At 46.6% G+C, this 19,380-nt stretch overlaps 2 long non-coding RNA genes across 18 annotated transcripts in view; one reads left to right on the top strand and one right to left on the bottom strand.

Moving 5' to 3' along the window:
- The window catches only part of LOC142032516 (uncharacterized), a 39,785-nt gene extending 29,973 nt beyond the window's left edge, over positions 1 to 9,812 (top strand). For 6 of the 8 annotated variants that reach the window (XR_012650866.1, XR_012650869.1, XR_012650865.1 and 3 more), the window contains one exon: positions 697 to 1,520. This is a non-coding gene — a long non-coding RNA (uncharacterized LOC142032516). The other 2 variants (XR_012650872.1, XR_012650870.1) reach the window with 2 other exon arrangements.
- Positions 1 to 19,380, bottom strand: part of LOC142032515 (uncharacterized) — a 108,659-nt gene that overhangs the window by 29,079 nt on the left and 60,200 nt on the right. For 9 of the 10 annotated variants that reach the window (XR_012650856.1, XR_012650863.1, XR_012650859.1 and 6 more), the window contains one exon: positions 15,673 to 15,848. This is a non-coding gene — a long non-coding RNA (uncharacterized LOC142032515). Of the gene's footprint in view, positions 1 to 14,450; positions 14,570 to 15,672; positions 15,849 to 19,380 lie in introns of all 10 variants that reach the window. The other variant, XR_012650857.1, reaches the window with a different exon arrangement.

The following is a 19,380-nucleotide window of genomic DNA, read 5'->3' as shown; positions in this document are numbered from 1 at the left end:
TTTTTGTGTTGCTATTCGCCTTCTGATAATTGTTGCTCCTTGCTGAAAAGTCTGGACAAGAATTTCAAAACACTTCTCTGAAAGAGGGATGTGGTGTTGGTTGTGGATATTTAGAGCCATTGCTCTGAGTGATCACTGACGCTCACGGATGTGAGAGTCTGTGTAAACAAGCAGGGAGACAGATCTGCTTTCATACGCTGGCTCTAACGTCGTGGGTCTCTAGTCTCAGGAATAGCATCAGAAGAGATGTCCTGCTGAACAGTGTCCTTATTTAAGCAGTGACTGCCTTACCATGCTGGGTTCATGCCTGCACCTTCACTGGATGTTACTGTGTTCTGGTATTCTGTGTATTTTTCATTATAGTTTCGCTAAGTTATAACTAGAGATTCAGCTGTCCTCTAATGGCACAGATTTTAGCCGATGACAGAGTCACACAGTGACTGTTCTCCCACCTGGTGCGATGTGCACAAAGCTCTGCTGAAAGCTTCTGTGGTGTGCAATGGAAATACCAGATATTTCAATTTGTAATTGTCTCTGCATATTATCTTGGAAATTCACTGACTGGTGTTCAGGCATGAAATGAAGCGATTGTTTGGAAGGTGTCAGGAAAATCCCCATATTTCAGGTGTGAGTTGTCTTTGTGGGTTTTGTCTAGCAAAGAGGCAATGTGGTTCAATGGACTTTTTCTCCCTGCAGCCTGAAGTGATACTGGCATCCCTTCAAACCGTAAGAAGCAAGATAGCTGGGCCATGAACGCCTCCGAGCTGTGAGTGCAACCTGTGTAACACAAACCAGCACAGCTCCACACCCATCCCAAACTGGCCCCGATCTGCAATAGCCTATGGCTTTTCCAGGTGCAAGGACTGCCCCGACTGAAGATCGGAGGACTTGTGACAATCCTTCATCTCTCTGGTACATATTGCTCTTCTCTCTAAAACCTACCTTTATTCTCATTCCCACCTTATTATTATTTGAATAGATATAATGTTTTTTTCCCTTCCATCTATATTTCTTTCCCAAGTTATCTCAATTGTAATCCTGTAATTGCTCTAAAACAACTCTGTAAAATCTCTTTAAAAGTTTGCTACCAAAAAGTTTTGTCTACAGTGTATTTTAAATTGTATTCCTAAGGACTTCTTTTACAGGTGTTAAAAAAAGAAAAAAATAAATCTGAAAGCTGACCAAATTCTGCACTTTTTGTGTGCAAGGCAATAGACTGGTATAGGCTAAATGCCAGGCAAGCTCAGCCATCACTCCCGAGTAGTGCAACTTGTCTTCATTTTGGTGGGAGCTGAACCTCTCGCATCTCCTCTGCGCTGCGGGGAGGTGGTGGGGCCGGGGGTGCAGCGGGGAACCGTGGCATGGGGGCTGTGGGGCAGACGGGCCCATGGCTCTGAGTGACAGGGCGAGCGGGCAGCACTGTCTTGCACAGGTTTCCAGCCGTCCTCAGCCACAGTTTCTCGTTAAAGCCCTGGGATACCAAAGTAATTTGCTAAAAGGGTTCATGAGGCTTTTGTCCTTCGCAGGTGGCATCCTCGTCCAGCTGTTCCTCTGCCGGGAGCTGGCGCTGGTAGTAGTGCAAGCGTCCATAGTAATCCTCCGCTGAGCCTTTTACCCAGGCCTGGCTGTCCCCAGTTTCTTTGGAAAATGGCTTTGAACTTACTGTGCTGTGCTAGCTTCCAGAGGTGCCACCCAGGTATGTTCCCCATCCCTCTGCTGCTCTCAGAGAGCTCACAGCTCGCCGCAGCGTGAGCCAAAGTCCAGAGACAAGATGGCGATGACACCAAGAGGGGAGCGATGCAGAGAAACATTCAGAGATGGGGGGTTCAAGGAGAAGGGGAAAAGCTGGGAGGTGAGGAGGACCTTCGGCATAGAAACATCCCGCCAGTGCCACAGCGAAGAAAGCAGCAGCAGGACCTGGCACCTGGCTGGGGGGGGTGTGGGGCAGGAGCCCCCAAAGAGGCTATAAGCCTAGGCTGATGGCGAGGCGGCTGGTGCCGAAATAGGTAGGTGCTGTGCACAAGGTGAACCTGCCTTGTACAGGGCGATGCCAGGAGCTTCTTGTGAGGCAGTTGGCATCGCTGCTGTCTGCCCAGAGGAGCCGTGGTGGAGGCAGCATCTCCTCAGCATCTCTGGCACTGCCAGCAGGACTGAGTGCCCGGGGAAGGGGCTCTGAGCACGCCTCCTCCTGCGGCTGTGCACAAGGAGTGCCGAGAGCAATTACTGATCAAAACAGAACAAAGAGGAAGAAAATGTGACCGACTACCACGAATATTAAGAAATTTTTTCTAGCTGTTCAGAGAGCCACCAGCTTAATTCAAAAAGGCACAGAGTTTATTTCTAGACCTATTGTACTTCCATGTCATAATATATAATAATTATGTACCGATTTTAGGCATAGCTGTTAATTTTAAGTCATGCTGAAGCCACACGTGGTTAATGGTGGGGTGAGAGAGTTGGGCACTCACTCCCAGAGGAGGAGCAGGCTCAGGGCCTGGAGCCAGGCTCAGCGTTATCTCAGCTGTCACCGTGAACTCTTCAACCCTCACACACGTTAAACAGCTTCACATTTGTCCCCTCTGCCATGGACTTTCTCTTTCAAAAATCCTGGCAGCGTAAGGGCCACAGCCAAACTGGAAGCTGGCTCCTGTGGGCTGAGCCCTGCTCGCCAGCTCACTGCCCAGCTGCTGCCGACAAATGCCGGGACGTCACTGTTCCTCCACGTCCCCCCAGTGCTCGCTGGCCTCTCTGGCCAGGCGGTGGGCTTGGCAGAGCCGAGCAGGTTCCAGCCCTCTCCACGGGCCAGACTCCAGGCTGGTGGTACCTAACAAGGCGGTCTGGAGCAGGACGGGGTTCTGCTCCGCCTGAAGCACCAAGCTTTACCAGGAGGCTGGAGAGGGCTCCTGCTGTCCAGCCCTACCTCCCAGAGACACGGCTGAGCTGTGGAGCAAGTGTACTGCCAGAGTGGGAACAGTCTTCTGGATCCTCCCAACACTCAGGCACAGCTGGGGGGCCAGGGGCCACTTAAGCCATGTTCCTGGCTCACGGGCGGGTGCCTTTGGTGGGGAGAGAGAGATATCCTGTCCAGAGAAAGAAAGTGCATGTCTTCAGGTGCCCCGCAGGGTCTTACAGCCTCGGGGCATTACTCACGAGGGGGTAACTTTGGTGACGAGGCTGCGTCCACCCAGCCCCATCAGTGGGTGCCCACCGTCCCCAGGGAGCTCCGGGCTGGCTGCACGGGGCAGCGCTCACGCAGGCAGGGGCTGCCACCGGACTTCAGCAGACATTGAGTGTGTTTGCAAAAGGATTAAGCAAAATAAGCTGTTGCGTTTCTCCATCCCCCCCATTCATGGGGCCTAGTCACTTCTTCATCTTTCTTTGTCCATGTGGTATTTAAAGGCCTGTATTTTAAGCCCACTAGTCCCCTCAGGAGTGCATTACGGCTGGCTAAACATTATGTGGTTGTCTGCAATGCCACAAGGACCTGAGCTGCACTCTCCTCCACTACAAAGCCCCTGTACAATGCTGCTTTTGGTAGTGTGTATGGAGCAGGCACAGCTATTGGCGTCTGGTGTCTGCTCAGCTTTACTTTGAGGTATTTAAACTTAGCAAACTGGCTTTTTTTAGGTCCACATGCATAGATCAGGTGGTCACCTGTGGCAATATGTTTATTCACAGGTTCTAGCTGCTTTCAGGGAACAGCCTTCTCTAAACATAATTAGGGCTATTTAAGTCGCTGCTCACAATTACCTCTCGGTTCACACAAAACACCACATACTCCCTCATTGAGCAATAACTCCTGGAGATACAAGGGTGAAAAGCCACAGGCAACTTGCTGTTGAGTGCCTCAAAGATTTTTATGATCCTGCTGTAAATGGATGTTTACTTTGAATAGCTGCACACCTAGTATACTCTGCCATTATATTAGTTTCCAAAGTAGCAGATTTACCTGGCAGTTCAACAGTTGTTAATATCCTTTAGCCTCCTTTGCCTTTGCCCATATTAAGTAGGTGGTAGATAGATGAAGAAAAGCCTGACTGAGGGATGGATGTGCATTTAACCGGTGACACAGCACGTCCTTTCAGCTCTGGTAAGTAAGCCCAGGTGGAGGACTAGGGACAGCTTCTAGGAGAGGAGGAATGGGAAAGCCTTGGCACAAAGAGGAAGGGTGAAGCCTGAAAGATTGGACAACATCAACAGAGGACAGTTTTCATGTCATGGTGACCACACTCCTTTCCTTGGCACCTCTCCTCGCCCAAGATTACAGTGCTCCTTCTGCCTCTCCTCCTTGCCCTCTCCTCCATTGTGCCATTTCTTGCCTTCTTTCTTAGCCCCTTGACATTCCCAGTGGCCTCCAGACTCCATCCATGGTGGCAGCTGCTCCCTCTCCCATGGCTGCCTGGCCCCACTCATTCCCACCGTGCCCCTCGTGCATGCCACCGGCCCTCCCTCCACCTGCCTGGCTTGTCCCTCCCTCGCAGTGGGCCTGGGGCTTGTTGGGATAAAGGGTTGGGGTCCTTCAAAAGGCAACTTCTCAGTACCAAGAGGATGGAGAGTAGACACAAGAATTCACCTCTCCAAGGGACATGACTGCTTGCTTTGAATAAAAAAAAAAAAAAAGACATCTTCAGATCTGGGGGATTTGCTTAGTGCCTTCTTGTCACCAGACCATTTGGTTTTGCTGAGAAGAACATGTCATCATTTTGGAATGAAGAATCTGCATCTCTCACAGAGAGAATTTCAGCCAAAGAAGTTTTTGTAGGTCCAGAAGGAATGTGCGATTCATCAACACATGTAATAACACAGGTAAGAACTTCCCTGAGAAACTCTGTAGTAGGATTTTAGGAGTGATGCAAGAATCAGGAGCTTACACATCTTCGGTAGAAACTTTGCATTCCCTGCACATACGTCATCGCTACCTGACCCACCCAGAAATTTGGGTGTCCAGGGAGCAGAGAACCAGTGCCAGCATGTTAGATCACACCGTGGAGACCTGCAGCAACCACATTACTCCAGCTAGTGCTGTTCCTGCATTCATCTAGCACTGTCACAAATACAATTATTCTAAGACTAACAGGGAAATAAGAACCATGAAAGACACAAAAGCTGCTTATAAACAGCTTCCCTCTCTTCCTAAAAATGTTATTAACTATTTCATAATGTAACATCAAGCTGGAAACTCGGTGCCAGTTTCCAGCCCTACAGATGCCACTGAAAAACAAAGGAAGCTTTCCAAGCAGAAAAAGGGGCCACAAAAAAAGTGCGAGCCGTGCAGAAACATTCCTTGTATTTCATGTCCCCTCCTGCTCCGGTAGTAATGGTACAAATATGCACTCCAGTCTGCTAAGGCAAAATGCAGACCTTTTTCCTCTTCGTTCTGCCTTTGAGAAGACTGCTTTGAGAGCAACCAGACTGTCCTTGTACCAGCTCCACACTGAAATTTATACACTTCTGAGATCTATTAATAACATTCTTCTGAAACATCACAGGCTAAGTCCTCGAGGAGGATGAAGCTGAGCTGACTCTAAGCAGAATTACAGACAGAGCTATTTACCAGGGTCTTTTCTAACAGGCTGTACCAAACAAATAAAATCCTGTTGTCATTTTTAGACCTTTTTTGCCATGTTACCTGCGCAATTTATGTTTCATCGCTTTCCTTCCCAATAATCAGTCTCATCTGCTACCCAGCCATTGCAAACCAGTGCACAACAGAGGGGTTTGAAGAACCGTACTGCGCAGAATTTTTCTGTGTGTTGTTGACTTTACCATGCCAGCTGCATGGTGAGGAGAGAGACTACATTAGAGCTCAGAACTGTTTTTCACGGGTATCACGGGTATCCCTTGCCCTGCGTACCTGCTGTGCAGCAGGAGGGAGGCAGCCCGGCACGCTGCTGGCTGCAGGTGTGTGGCTCCGACTGCTCCCACAGGGACTCAGGCTTTGGGACTGGGATGGCTTGGATTCTGTCGCCGTTGCTGCAGCGTTAAAGGGTGCACTGACACACGCGTTGCACAAATATGACTTGACACAAAAAGAGACATGGGAAGGTTAAACTCTGACAGTTTCCTCAGTGTTTCACTGGTGTCTGGACTCCCCACTTTTTTTTTTCTGCAAGTTGCCTGCATGTGGTTTCAGTGGAGAAGCTCTTCAGCTTTTGTTCTTCCACCAGCCCTAAATAAGTTCATTTCTGGGATTCCAAGAAGGCCATCATACTAAATGGATTATAAAACTTACTTGCTCTTTAGGCTCAGCAGGAACAATGCTGGCCCTAGCTCGTGCTAGTTTGCGCGACATTATCCTGAGTCTATGCAAGTGTCGGTGAGCAGAACTTGGCCCCAGACTTGGCCCCAGCGGGTGCTGAGCTATCAAGTCATCTGGAATGAGTCTCATTTTCAGAGCAGTGCAATTTTCTCCACAACGATGTTATCTTTGTTCCTCGGTTTCTGGCAGCAGAGCTGCTCACACATGCTATTAGCAGATGGCAGAAGACGTACATGGAATTTGCTCTCAGAACATTTCTTCCAATCTTCCTCCCAGAGTGAAGAAGTGCAAATTCAAGCTAAAAGCATGTACTAACTACAGCCCTTTTCCAAACAGGGCTACAGATAGTTAAAAGCAGGCCTCAGTAGAAACCTCTCAAATATTTCAGTCTCTCTGCCATAGTTTAACTACTCAGCACATACCCTCTAGTCAGAAATGCAGGGAGTGCATTTCTGTAAAGCCATACTCCTCAGTGCCCTTATGTCAGCTCCTTTTCAGGATCAGCTGTTAACAAGCAGCAGGCATTGCAGGAAGGCAGAAAACTTCCACGCAGTCTGTCCAGTAAGTTGAGGCATCCATCTGTGGCCCACAGCGAACTGCCATTGGCTTGGCAGAGCTTGGTGCACTTGGTGTAGACCAAAATGAACACATAAATTTAAGGATCAGGCAAACAAATTGCCAGAACATGCATGAATTCAGGAGCGCGGATGTGTGCACATTGTTCAGCCTCCAAAAGGAGGAGGCACGAGCCTGATGAACTCCACATCATCCCGTATTTATGCTGCTATAAGCTGAAACTAAACTGCCCTTCCAGTGGAGCTGCTGTCAGAGGGAGTCTAGGAGCTGTTGTTGTAACCATGTGCTTGAGCACTTTCCTGAATCACCATTCACTTTTGATCTGGATGTCTTGTCTAGGAAAAGAAATGGCTTTTTGAAAATATCTTCTTATTCAGGGTTCTTCTTATATTTGTAACATATGATTCTTTTCTGCCTCCCTAAGCTGAGACAAATCCTGCTCAGAGTTGCTCCTGAACTGAAGGAAAACAAACAGATGAAAGACGACCACTTTGAGACCACCTCAGCCTTCAGACCGTAGATGAGCACTTATTTTTCATCTGTTTCATTTTGTTTTGTCCCCAAAGGACAATTTTGTTCCAAGTTCATGAGCTCGTGCTGAAAAACAACAGAACATTTCCAAAGTCCCAAAATTCTGTGGAAACATGAGTCTAACACTTTGGGTCCAAAGTTAAACTTGGCATGTTGACCCCACGTAGCGCCAAGTGGAACAATCTCATGTCAACAAGAAAGGTGCAATAGTTCCAGCCTTTCAGGGTAGTTGTGCTCGGATACCCGCTCCACAGTTCACCGTGTCCCTGCCCACCTGCCACCACGGACTCCTGCTTCCCACGGAGGCATCATTCACAGCCAAGAACTGCCTCCTGGAGGTGGGGGCCTCAGCCTACAGCCAAACTCCTTTTGCCCACTGACCCACTAGTTAGATAGAGCTCATCATCGGCAAGCAGGGATCTAATTAAGCCTCTGCCCGAAGGGCCTCAAGCCCCACACCTTGCTCACTCCAGTTGTGCCTCAGTGCTAAAGTGAGCGGCTGTGCAGCACGCAGCCCCTGGCTGGAGGTGCTCCACTGAGCACCACAGCATCGCTGGGAGCGGCACTGCCACTGGGGCTCGGCGTCAGGGGCAAAGCCACCAGCAGCCCTGCGGCAGCGCCGGGGGTCTTGCTGCTTGCTGCGTCTGGCCCTGTGGACAGCTTTATCTGTGCAAAGTGGACAGTGTGCACCGCAGCGACGGTGTCTCCTCTTCTGGGGCATGCAGACCAGCCCTGCCCAGAAGACCTTGGCCCTCCCAGCCACAGGAGAAATGGGATCTTGGGTTTTCCCATGCCCTGGCTGAGCGTTGCAAGTACCATGTAAACAAACTGCAGCACACCCGCTGTCTTGCCCTGGGAATGTTGAGGGTCTTGACCCAGCAGAGGGATGCAGAGAAGAGTCAGGAGCGCGAGTCCCAGGGGGAAGAGGGCTGGGCGATGCAGGGTGTGCCGTGGCAGAGCCGTACACCCTGGTGTGTGCTGACTGCTGCAGGAGGCGCGCCAGCGGACGCTACAATCACGGGGCACCTTCACCTTTGATTTGGAATTTAGACACCTATCTGCAGTTCCAGGTGCCGATGCCATGCGTTGGAGTATCAGCCCACTCATCCTTAGTAAACCATGGTTAAAATCCCCAAAGAGAAAGATTTCAACTGTAAATCAGATACATGCTGCAGACCACAGTGGGACATGGTCAAAACATGTCTTCAAAGGACTTCTCAGGCAGAACAGGCTATGATGCCCTGCGGATACTGGAGGTTACCGCTATTTCATAACGCAAGACTGAAAGACTGGAGTACTCAAAAATTCTGATTGCTGCCTGCCTGGATTTAGAGTTTCAATTTTCAAGCCACTATTTCAAATGTGAAATCTGATTTTTTTCCCCACAAAGATACTTGATCAAATAATTAAAAACTGTTTCAGTTTTATAGTTACCACATTGATGCTCTTGTCTTTCTACCCTGTCTCAGAGAATTTGTTCCTTTTGTTAGATAATGCAGACAGAAAGGGTACTGAATACTTGCTCTTGTTCATGAAAGTCTTTAAGTTCCAAGATTATTTAAAATAACTTTCTTCCATGCAAATGTACTTCCTATTGCGCACTGTCCTCTCTCATCAAAGATGGAAATCCAATTCCCTAGTTTCAAGAAGTCTTCAAGTTTTCAGGTGTTGCTGTTTTCACACCATATGAAGGCCCCTCTCTCTCTGTGCACCCATGCAATTCTGCTGGCAGTTCAGAGCAGAGGGGCAGCATGTAAAATGCTGCTTTGTGTCACTGCCAATACTAAACTATTGAAGGCATACTTTTATGTGCACCTGGTTATACCTTCCACTGAAAAGAGTGCATGGTAGAGGCACTTTTGTGCCAACCATGGAATTATCTCCTTAAAAAACTATTTTCCCTAAAGCCTAATAGAGATTGCAGTCCTAGATAACTCACTTGCTTTGTTCCAGTGTCAGGAGCATGCAGTGGAAAGAGCTGAAACTCTGCAGAGAGGGCACGGCCGGACACTGGAGTGAACACTGGTGGCCAGACAGCCAAGTGATCTCCTGTATGCAGGGCAACCAAGGGCAGAAGGAAAGAAAAGGCACTGGGGGAAAAACGGATTTTTGTTATATTTTTGTTGTACTTGGGGGAAAAAAAAGAATTTGTCATCTGGCTAAGAAAGCTAAGTATGATGTATTCTACAGTTCCTACCTAACTCCATGAAACAGCTTATCTCGAGTGCTGTTGATACCTCAGATCTCTCATATTTACTTGCTTTTGAAGCTTAAAGCCAAAAACCTACTTTGAGTTGGCTACATTTATTTGCCCTTTCCTTCCCTTGAAGCAAACATAACCAGTAAAATTCCCTGGCATACTTCTCTCCTTCCTGAAGTTTCTTTTCTCATTTGCCCTTCTCCATACAATCAGACCCCTTTTCACACATGAGCGAACCTAGAAAATCATTGCGGGAACCACGTGAACCAGTTCAGTGAACATCAGGTAATTGTGCCTTAGAGGCCTTTTTGAAGGTCAAATATTTCTGGGTAATTTTTCCAGCTACTTTCCTTGTTAAATGAGAGCCCACTGAAACCAGGAAAAGAACACGGTGGCTTTGTAAAAGTCTCTAACTCACTGGCTTCCGTGAATCCACCTGCCCCACAACCCTGCATGATTTCCTTCTACATTTTCTTTCCAAGATGCCCATCTTCACAAGTCACCTGCTTGTGCAAAATTTGTATTGCTCACTGTTGCCCTGAAAATGGCTGAGATTTTCAAATACACTTCTCAGCAGATTCTTACACTACTAAGTCACTTCTGAGCTTTTGGAAAAAAAGGCTTACTTTACATTTGCACCACGGTACGAGAAACAATTGAAACAATCTGACACACAGAGACAGACAGACACACACACAGACAAATAGGAGTGCTTGTGAACCTGGCCATCTGTGGTTGCTCTCTGTGTGATTTTTCCTATGTTGAGCATTATAGGTGAGTTCACACTGCAGCTTTTCCTTTCAGGCATTGTAAATTTGGGTATTACTGCTAACAAATCAATAAAATTTGTGATAATAAATAAGAAACTGAAACATCAATTTAAATGAACTGACACAAGATGGTCACATAATCCCAACTGTCATACAAAACTAGACAAAGAACATCAAACAAAATTAAAGAAACTTTATGTTCTTTAAAATGTGCAATTTCAACTAAAGAAGTAAATAAATTTGTTTTATACTAAGAATGGAAGCACAGAGGGACTTTTCTAAACAAAATTTCTATTTTAGGAGAGATTTTAATTTAATATACCCGACTTGTTTTCTGAAAAACAACTTATAATCGAGAACAGAACAATGCCACTTAGGCTGTAAATTCATTAAAGCAAAGGCTTTTTTAAATTGCAAAACCTAGCACAACAAGGCTCTGGTTTGTCCTCTTAGGAATGCAATACCAATAAATAACAATGCAGTGAGTTCCCAATCCCAAATTCTTTACTGTTGCTCCAGACACTATGAAGGTTATGCAGAGTTTGCACTGCACAGGATTCCTTTCCTCCACACAAATGTGAATGTGCACAAGTATTTCCAGACTCTGGACAACAATCATTACACAGACCCAAATATGACAGCAGTCACGGTCAGATATGCGTGTAGAGATGCATGTGAATGGGCAGGTATATGCTGAAATGGGCTTATTTTAACTAAGGAAAACATGAAAACTGACAAATATATTTCAGAAAGTAATTTTAATGTAATGCAAGTGCATTTACTGCTAAACCTCAGTACATCTACATAGGGGAGCACTTTGGCTGCTGCAGGTCACCCGAGAAGAGCCGAGCCCTGTGTGCTGCACCAGAAGCACTCGCTGAGCGCTGAGCAAAACTTTCCACTGCGCACTGGACCTTAATTGGGCACAAATCCTCTTTCCCCTGCGGACTCCACCCCCGTGGGCACGAGCTCTGGGGAACATGGGACCATCCACCCCATTGTCCTCGCTGCTCCTCCAGAAAGCAACAGGTGAGCCCCTCACCTCTCCTGTGTCTGCTGCCATGGGGGGTCCGCGTCCCCCTGGGGAGGAAAGCCTTGCCCCAGTCAGCCCCAGCGACTGCTTCCAACTCACTGTCCCCAGCGTGGTGGTCTGCTCCAGCCAGAGAGTTAAAACCATATTTAAAATACACAAATGCCAGAAAAACTCCGTACCGCATTTAAAGATTTAGCTCAAACTCCTATGCCATTCTGCTCTGGAGAGGAAGGAGAGCTTTTGGAAGAATTAACGAAAAAGAATTTGCAAAATGACCTTGCAAGCTAGTAAAGAAAAGGAAAGCAGTCACTGCCTTAGCGCAGCACATCTGGATTAGGCCCAGGCTCTGGATTAGGCTGAGCGATGCTGGGCTCTTGGGGCTCTGGGAGCTGTTTCCCTCATTGATGGCTCGCACAAAAGCCCTTCTAAAGCTTTATCCTAAAGGAATGCAGTGTCCAGCAAGGACTGATAGGAATCGGGGTGATGAAGTCCCCGCAGGCATGTGCTTCCAGGGAACAATGGCAGTTAACTGTAGTAAATCATAAGATTTGAAGAATGCTGGGAAAAAGTCCCTCATCAGTACAGCAAGGGCAGAGCATGGCAAGGCGATAGATACTGTTGGCTTAGAGAGAGAAAAGGAAAGAGCAGATAGAAGGCTGGAAGAAATCTGCTCTTCAGTGGCAACGTGCTATTGCCCGAGAATTAAACTACTCGTTTCACCATGTTTTCTTTGGGGATGCTGCTGAGGGACCTCTGAAGAACATCGACAGCTCTCCTGTGAAGCTTCACCAGGCTTTCTGCATACTTCAGACTAATACTGGCTACATATCCATGTGGCTAAGTGCTGAACAAAAGTTATGTGTTGCCATCCGAACCTATTGTTGCTGCTCTTCCTTGGTGCAGAGTCCTTAAGGCATCTTATCAGCTGTACTGGGCAAAGGAGTCATCTGCCACACCTGGGTTTACCCGGATCTGGATAAAACTCATTGGTTTTCAGGGTATTCAGATGATTGCCAGACCTATTTGTTGCTTTTGGGATAGCTGTCATAGGCAAAATGACTAGAAAAGTTCAAGGACAGCCTTTGGGGGCATGTACTAAATAAAAGCAAATCAAGATAAAGTGTAGCAGTGCACTGCTCCTTCCTCCTCTTGCCTATGGCCTTGGACTATTGAGATCTGTTCATTATTTCTAGAGCTTCCACGAAAAGTAACTTTTGCAAGCTGTCATTATTGCACAAGGATCTGCACCTCTACTGGGAAAACGCTGCACAAATCAAGATGATGAAAGTGACTCCTCTGTATTGAGCTCTTCTAGAGAACAGAAACTGCCTCAGGCTTTAGATGCTGTCGAAGACACAGGGACATGAAATTTGTCTGAGGTTCATCCAGCCCAACAGTGTCTCCAATAGCTGTCATTATCAGCTCCTCAGGGGAAGGCAGCCGAGGTACTTGGGGCTGACTGTATCACTTGAACCACATTCTTGCAGACAATTTCAAAGATTTCCAGTAGAGGCATCAGACCTCAAAACCACTTCCAATATTCTGGAAAGTATTCGCTGTTCCCAACATTTTACAGACCATAAAGGAACAGAATAATTACACAAATGCAGTTCCCAAGAGGTTGTTTGGTAAAAAAGCTTGACATTAATCAGTAGATCAATGGATTACCTCTGAAGCCTTTTAAAAGGCTCAGCTATATCTGCCAACTTCCATTTCTCAGCCATCAGTGTTGACTTACACAGTGAGATCCACACTGCAGTTAGCTGAGCAGTGCCAGTTTCACATTCTTCTAGAACTCTTGAGCTGAAAAATCCTAGTTCTGGAGGTTCGTTATTCAGCTTACTGATTTGCTGCTCCTTGGCTGACAGCTGAAGTGGAGACAGGTCCTCTTGCTCACCAGGTGAAGCGTGGTCCTCCTGAGAGGAGGTCCTTCTCAAGTGTCCCCACAGCAGGCGCAGACACTGGGATTAGTGGCATTTCAGAGCTGTGCCTCTCCCTGTGCTGCTTTTGCACTACAGCCATCAGCTGGGCTGCTCAGCGGCACACACAGCTAAGCTGCTCCCTGGACATGTGCTGGTTACAGCAGTGAGCATCAGCTCAAAGACAATTTCTGAGAAACCCCATTTAAGACATTGAAGGAACATGACTTAATTAGGTAACTTTCATGGACACAAAAATTTGCATAATGCTACAGATACCAACATATGGTCGACCCAACTTGCCCCACGCAATAGTCACAGTAAGACATGCTGCTGCTGCACAAAACCTACCAGCCAGGAAGCTGTGCACTTTGCGTGGGCTGAGAAGATCCCTGGGTGCCAAAATAGATGGTGGATGAGCTAGAACTGCTGGGCTCCATAAAGGGGCTGCAGGTGAGAGAGCCTGAGACAGAATGAGATGTTTTCAGGGGGTTTTTGTCAACAAGTGGGTTCCAAGGAAAGGGACCGGGTGCTCCTGGGCTGGGGGTGTGTTGAAGATACTCAGCTGTTGGTAGTAGGAGGGCAGCTCAAGGAACGCTCACTAACCGGACCCTTCTTGTTTGTCATTGACATTGGGCTTGCCACACACTGCTGCAGCCAGCTCACCTTCTCCCCTCACTTTTGCTGCCAGGCTCTGGCAGAAGCACAGGCAAAACGGATGTGTGCAGGCTGCACAGCATCTCTTGCAGCTGCAGGAAGAATCACCAGCCCTCTCCTGCAGTGAGTGGGATGGGAAAACCCTGGCTGAGCTAGGTTTGTGTGAGATGGAGCATCCCTGTGTGACAGTAACACACGCTGCAGCGCACTTGCTAGCTGTGAATAGTGCCCTGATAGGTATGGCTACAAGCTATGGGCAGAAGAAATCACCCAGCCATGCACTGCATACTGCTCAGTGTCACTCACAGCATTATCCTGCACTTGTACCATTCCACAGAAATACATGTTCTTTAAGAAATAAGAAAAAGCGTGTTAATTCTAATTATTTCTAATATTCTAACTGTCCATCACATGCACACACCCACAGTTTTTTCCACTGAAGTGCAAACACAACATCTGTTAATCAGTCCTTTCTGCATCGTTAAAAAACTGCTGTTTGACATACTGTACTCTCTTCCCTTCACGCCTGCTTTGACTTCTTGATGCAAGTCAACATCCACTCCAATGGCATTTATCTTGTACTTGTGTTTGGAATGAAATATTTCATAACATGCACATGGAGATCTAATTTGAGTAAATATAAAATTCTATAATTAGAAAAAAACACAGACCAAACCATTTCAGTATTCTCAGACTACAAACATGTTCTTTGTCCCCATTAATAGCAGTCTAAAACTATAAAATATATGGTATAACATCTGCAGTGTTTATATAACATATATATAGCATTTGTTAAAGACATACTGTCCTTTGAAATCAGCTACATTTAATAACTTCTGGTTACTGTGTGCATTTGCAAACTGTAGTAAATCATAAGATTTGAAGAATGCTGGGAATAAAACAACGTCTGTGAGTATCAGTGCAACCTATAAGATCATGGCATCTAGACACTGGATCTCAGCTTGTATCCCTCCCTCCCACAAAATATATTTATTTTGTACATTACTTAGTGGTTTGGGGTTGAAACGCAGCCCAAGCTGGAAGAGGCCCGGTGGCATCTCTCCCAGGCTGTATGGGAGACAAACAAGCACCCTTGGGGCAACCCAGGGACTGGGATGGTTTTGGCAGGCAGGACAGGAGTCTGTATTTAGCAGGGATGGACCTCTCCCTTTCCTTCTCCCTCTAATGAAAACCCTGAACTGGCACTGTCTGGCAAGCATGTGTTCCCTGTATAAGTATGATATCTTTAATGAATGATACGTTGATTTCTTCTGCTGGGGTGGATGCCAGGAGTTCTTTTTAATATCAGTAATGTTTCATTCATGATTTCAGCTGCTCCTTCATGGAAGGAGCACAAAGGAACAGTCTGCCTGAAGACAGAGGGCTCCTGCGGGGAGAGCAGCAGCAGACCCCCCAGAATTACTGCTGACCAGAGAACCTGGCTCAGAGTCGAAAGAGAGAGTATTAATTAGGATTAAAGGGAAGTAACTGGCTTAGTATAATATGACAGCTGTGCCAAAGCGAATGCCACATTTTCTAGCTGCAATCCTTACTGTCAGATCTCTGTGTTATATTTTGGGTATTGGCCAAATCATGGTGGCTGCAGAATATTCTCCGTTACTGTAAGTCACTGGAGAGGGGCAGAATTGTCTATATTTAGGCCACCAAGTCCCCCATGTTAATCTTTATTCCTGCTTTGTTTTTAGTACTCCGCTTTCTATTTTTACCTTGCATATTCTGCAGCAGGTCTGGACGCTTGAAGAAGGCAGGCCGTCCTTTCCCCAGAAGAATTAATGGCCATGCCTGAAGTTTGTTTTCCATTTACTTCTTTCTTCCTTTCTTCATGTGTGAGTTTTCTTATAATGCAGACTATAAAAAATACTCCAACCAGAAAACAGCAGACCTGAAACAGAAAGCAAATGGTAAATCAAATAGCAGTAGCAGAAAAGAAGGCAGGGGTAACATTTGTAGTGCAATTTTGCCTAGAATTTCAGTTGCATCTGTACTTGTTTAAGATTATGAAAGTACATTTGAAAAAGAAAACAAAGGATTTGTGGATGACAGATGCAAATCATAACAGCACAGTTGCCAGACTGAGACAGGAGCAATACTCGCTGCCTACCTCTGTCCTTCATCAGCCAGGTTCTCAGCCGTATTCACAGTCAATGGTACCACATTCAGCCAGGAAAACAGCTCACTCAGTAAAAAGGGTGGTAAAACTTTAAGCCAATATTATTTCTGAACATCTGATCTCTACATTATTTGAAACATGGGCTAATGGGAAAATTGGTATTTTCCAATAACATGACCTTCAAAAGCAGTGTTTTGTATTATTCATCAATCTGAACAAAAGTCCACAGGACCACCTCGAGGTGCTTTCCTTCTGACAGGACTGAGCCTGGCTGGCTGGCTCCTCCTTGAAACGATGAAGCCGCTTAGGTGCAGTTGGGGATGGGATCGTGGCTGCCGCAGAGCACGAGGTGTTTCGCTCCGGCTCTGCATGTTGCTGCTATACCACTCCTGCCCTGGGCCTGACCATTCACCCTGCCTCCTCCAGTTCTCCTCAGAAGGAACCTGATCTGGGCAGAACATTTTTCATTTCCTCCAGCTCTCCTGGTTTGTGAACTCAAACACAGCAGTGACATGCATGCTGCTTTCCCCTGCCACCCTTGTGAGCCAGGAAGATTCCCGTCTGTGTGTCCTGATCCCTTTCTGCTTTCCACTGGGAAAGGGAGAGTAAGAGAAAGAGGTGAATTCAGAGAAAGAACAGCTGTAAGAGTGGTGCTGGAGCCATCTCCTCTCCCAGACAGCACAGGGGTCTGGATTGTTCCCCCACCTTCCCTAGCGCTGTGCTGGGATGCTCCTCCAACAGCATCTTGTGGGCAGGTTTGCACTGAAGACCTGGAGCAGGCAGCTGCTGCCCAGGGGGAGCTGTCTGCCCTGCAGGGACATCCAGTATGGAGTGGTATTTTGTATACTATCTTCCCTCACCATCTCTTGTCTTCCCAGCTGTTGCTGCTGGATGCACACTGCAGGAAAGGAAAGCCAGCAGAGCACTGCGGAGGGAAAATGCCTAGGAGATTCAGGCCTTGCCAGCTGTGATCAGTAGTTGCAGAGCCCTTTCCCTGCAGGACACACTTTGGAGCAAACTTTGTGTGGTTTCAAGTAATACATATCAAAGTGGTATTCCCCACTAAAGAGGAATCCACTAGCCAACAGTGATGCTTTCCTCAAAGCAGGACAGGTATGAAGAGGAGCATAGACAAGGAGAAGGGAGGAGAAGGGAAGAAGTATCTTTGGAAAAAAGCTTCAGGGCTGCTGGTGATATGAAATGCACAACCTCAAACCTGGTCAGTGCACAAATAAACAGCACTCTGGAAAGACAAAAAAAAAAAAAAAAAATACGGGGAGAGAGAAAAGGTTAAGAACCATCTCTGAGTAGTGGTAGAGCCACCCTACCCCTACCAGTAAGTGCCAGCAGCAGCAAGTAGGTAACTCATGTTCTCATCCATCTCAATAGACAAGAAATGAAAAAAAGAGATCAGAAAAAAATAAGGGAACAAGGCATTTTCCTGGGAGCAAGGAGCAGCAGTATAGCAGGCTTAAGACTACAGCACAGACAATTTCTCTTTCCTTGCAAAGGTGTTTGCAGGTCCTGAATGTTTTTAACTTCCAGGGGGTTTGCTGGTTGTTGGTGCTCACAGCATGACAGCAACAACAGGTCAATTTGTGCTCCTTGTTCGTGGTCGTTGAACTCAACCCTTTACAAAAGTTCTCCTGTATAAAATCCAGCAGGGTGCTGTGGGTGTAAGCTCTTCCTTCTCAGCACTGAAGGGACGTGGGTCCTCCCTGCCTGGCTGTGTCTATAGATAGATTTAGATCAACCTCTGTCATCTGCCTGCACAAGTCACGCATTCCCTCTGAGGATTTATTTAGACACCTGGCACTCCCTCCAGACAGAAGTGAATTACTGCACAGGGCACGCACAGTGGGACAGAAGTAGCGGACACCGAGATGCCTGCGTCCTTTTCAGCTGCCTCGCTCCCTGAGCTTCAGCCGAGAGCGGAGGTGCCTTGACTTGACTCTGGGCTGAGCAGATCGCTGTAGGGGACGTGCAGAGTGGCTCCAGTGCCCATCAGTAACCAGACAAAACAAGGCAGTGAGGAGAGGTAGTGACATGCAGGACGGAAGGGGGATAGTACAGGGAGGGTGGGGAGAGAAATTATTTCAGAGCTGGAGCTAATTTTGTAGAATCTGGCTGTTAAACAAAGAACCACAGTGTTTTTAAAATTCTGCTTATTGAATTAAGTCACTCTCCTGCCAACTGGATTACTTCAGCTGGCTGAACAATATGACACCTCTTTTAGAAAAGAATTTGCTAACATGACCAACTCAGTATGACGGCATACCTAACCATCCCCTTCGTTGCGCTCTCGGGGAAAACCAGGCACTACAGCTGAAAACAAAGCCCTTTTATGGGAAACTTCTATAAAATTCAGAAAATAGAAATTAAAAGAAAACTCAAATAATTTCTATTTTGAAGCCTAATAGAATAATTGATTGGTACTTAAGAGTCTAGCACTTTTTATACATTTGCATTAATGTACAAAATATGTACTCTTTTGCATTAAAATTTAAAAAGAAGAAATAATTTTATTATTACATATTAACAGGTGCTTTTGGAGCATGAGGTTTCTCCTTGGCTTCTGAGAATGTTGTTTATAGAAACACTCAGAATCAGGCTCTAAAGTCAGGTAAGTAGCCTCCCCTCGCCCTCTGTGTTAGCGAGTATTGTGCTGCCAGCATGGCTGGATGTTTGTGTTGTTATTTGTATAGCAGCAGCACTCACAGGGCTGAACTGGGATGAGGTCTTTATGGTGCTGGCTGTGATTTTTGTACCCTCAGAGGCAGTCCTTGACCCAAACAAGTCTGCTTAGAAGGGAAGTTTGTGTTTTATATAAGGGAGCAGACACAGAAAGATTATCCATGCTACCTAAGCGAGATTGCTGGAAAGCTTTTTTTGGATGCCAAAGCAGTGGATTAACCTGAAGATACATGTCTGCTAAAAGGAAACAGATAGCTACTAAACTTCACCTTTTCTTAACTTCTTTACTGTTACAGTTTAATTACTGTGCAGTCTGAACACCTGATATAAGTCATTCTCTCGCAAAAATCCCCTGCAGACACGCTTCAGCTCTCCTTATAGCCTAGAGTTGTGACAGTGGGACAAATGCAAACACACCAAGTTTTGGAAAGTTATGGGCACCCTCTGGCTTCTTCTATGGTATCTCCAAGACATCATGACTTCTTTACCTCCAAGACAGCTCTATCAGTGTCTGAGGGCCTTTTCATTCCTCTGAAAGCCAGTCCTGCCTTCTTGCCCACTGCTTTCTTGCTCAGAAATAAAAGCAGGTGTTTTACCCCCAGCTGATACT

This window comes from Buteo buteo, chromosome 7 (genome assembly GCF_964188355.1).
Source record: "Buteo buteo chromosome 7, bButBut1.hap1.1, whole genome shotgun sequence".
In the NCBI taxonomy this organism is placed as follows: domain Eukaryota; kingdom Metazoa; phylum Chordata; class Aves; order Accipitriformes; family Accipitridae; genus Buteo; species Buteo buteo.
Note: the sequence above shows the minus strand (reverse complement) of the source record. Positions and strands in the feature narration are given on the sequence as shown.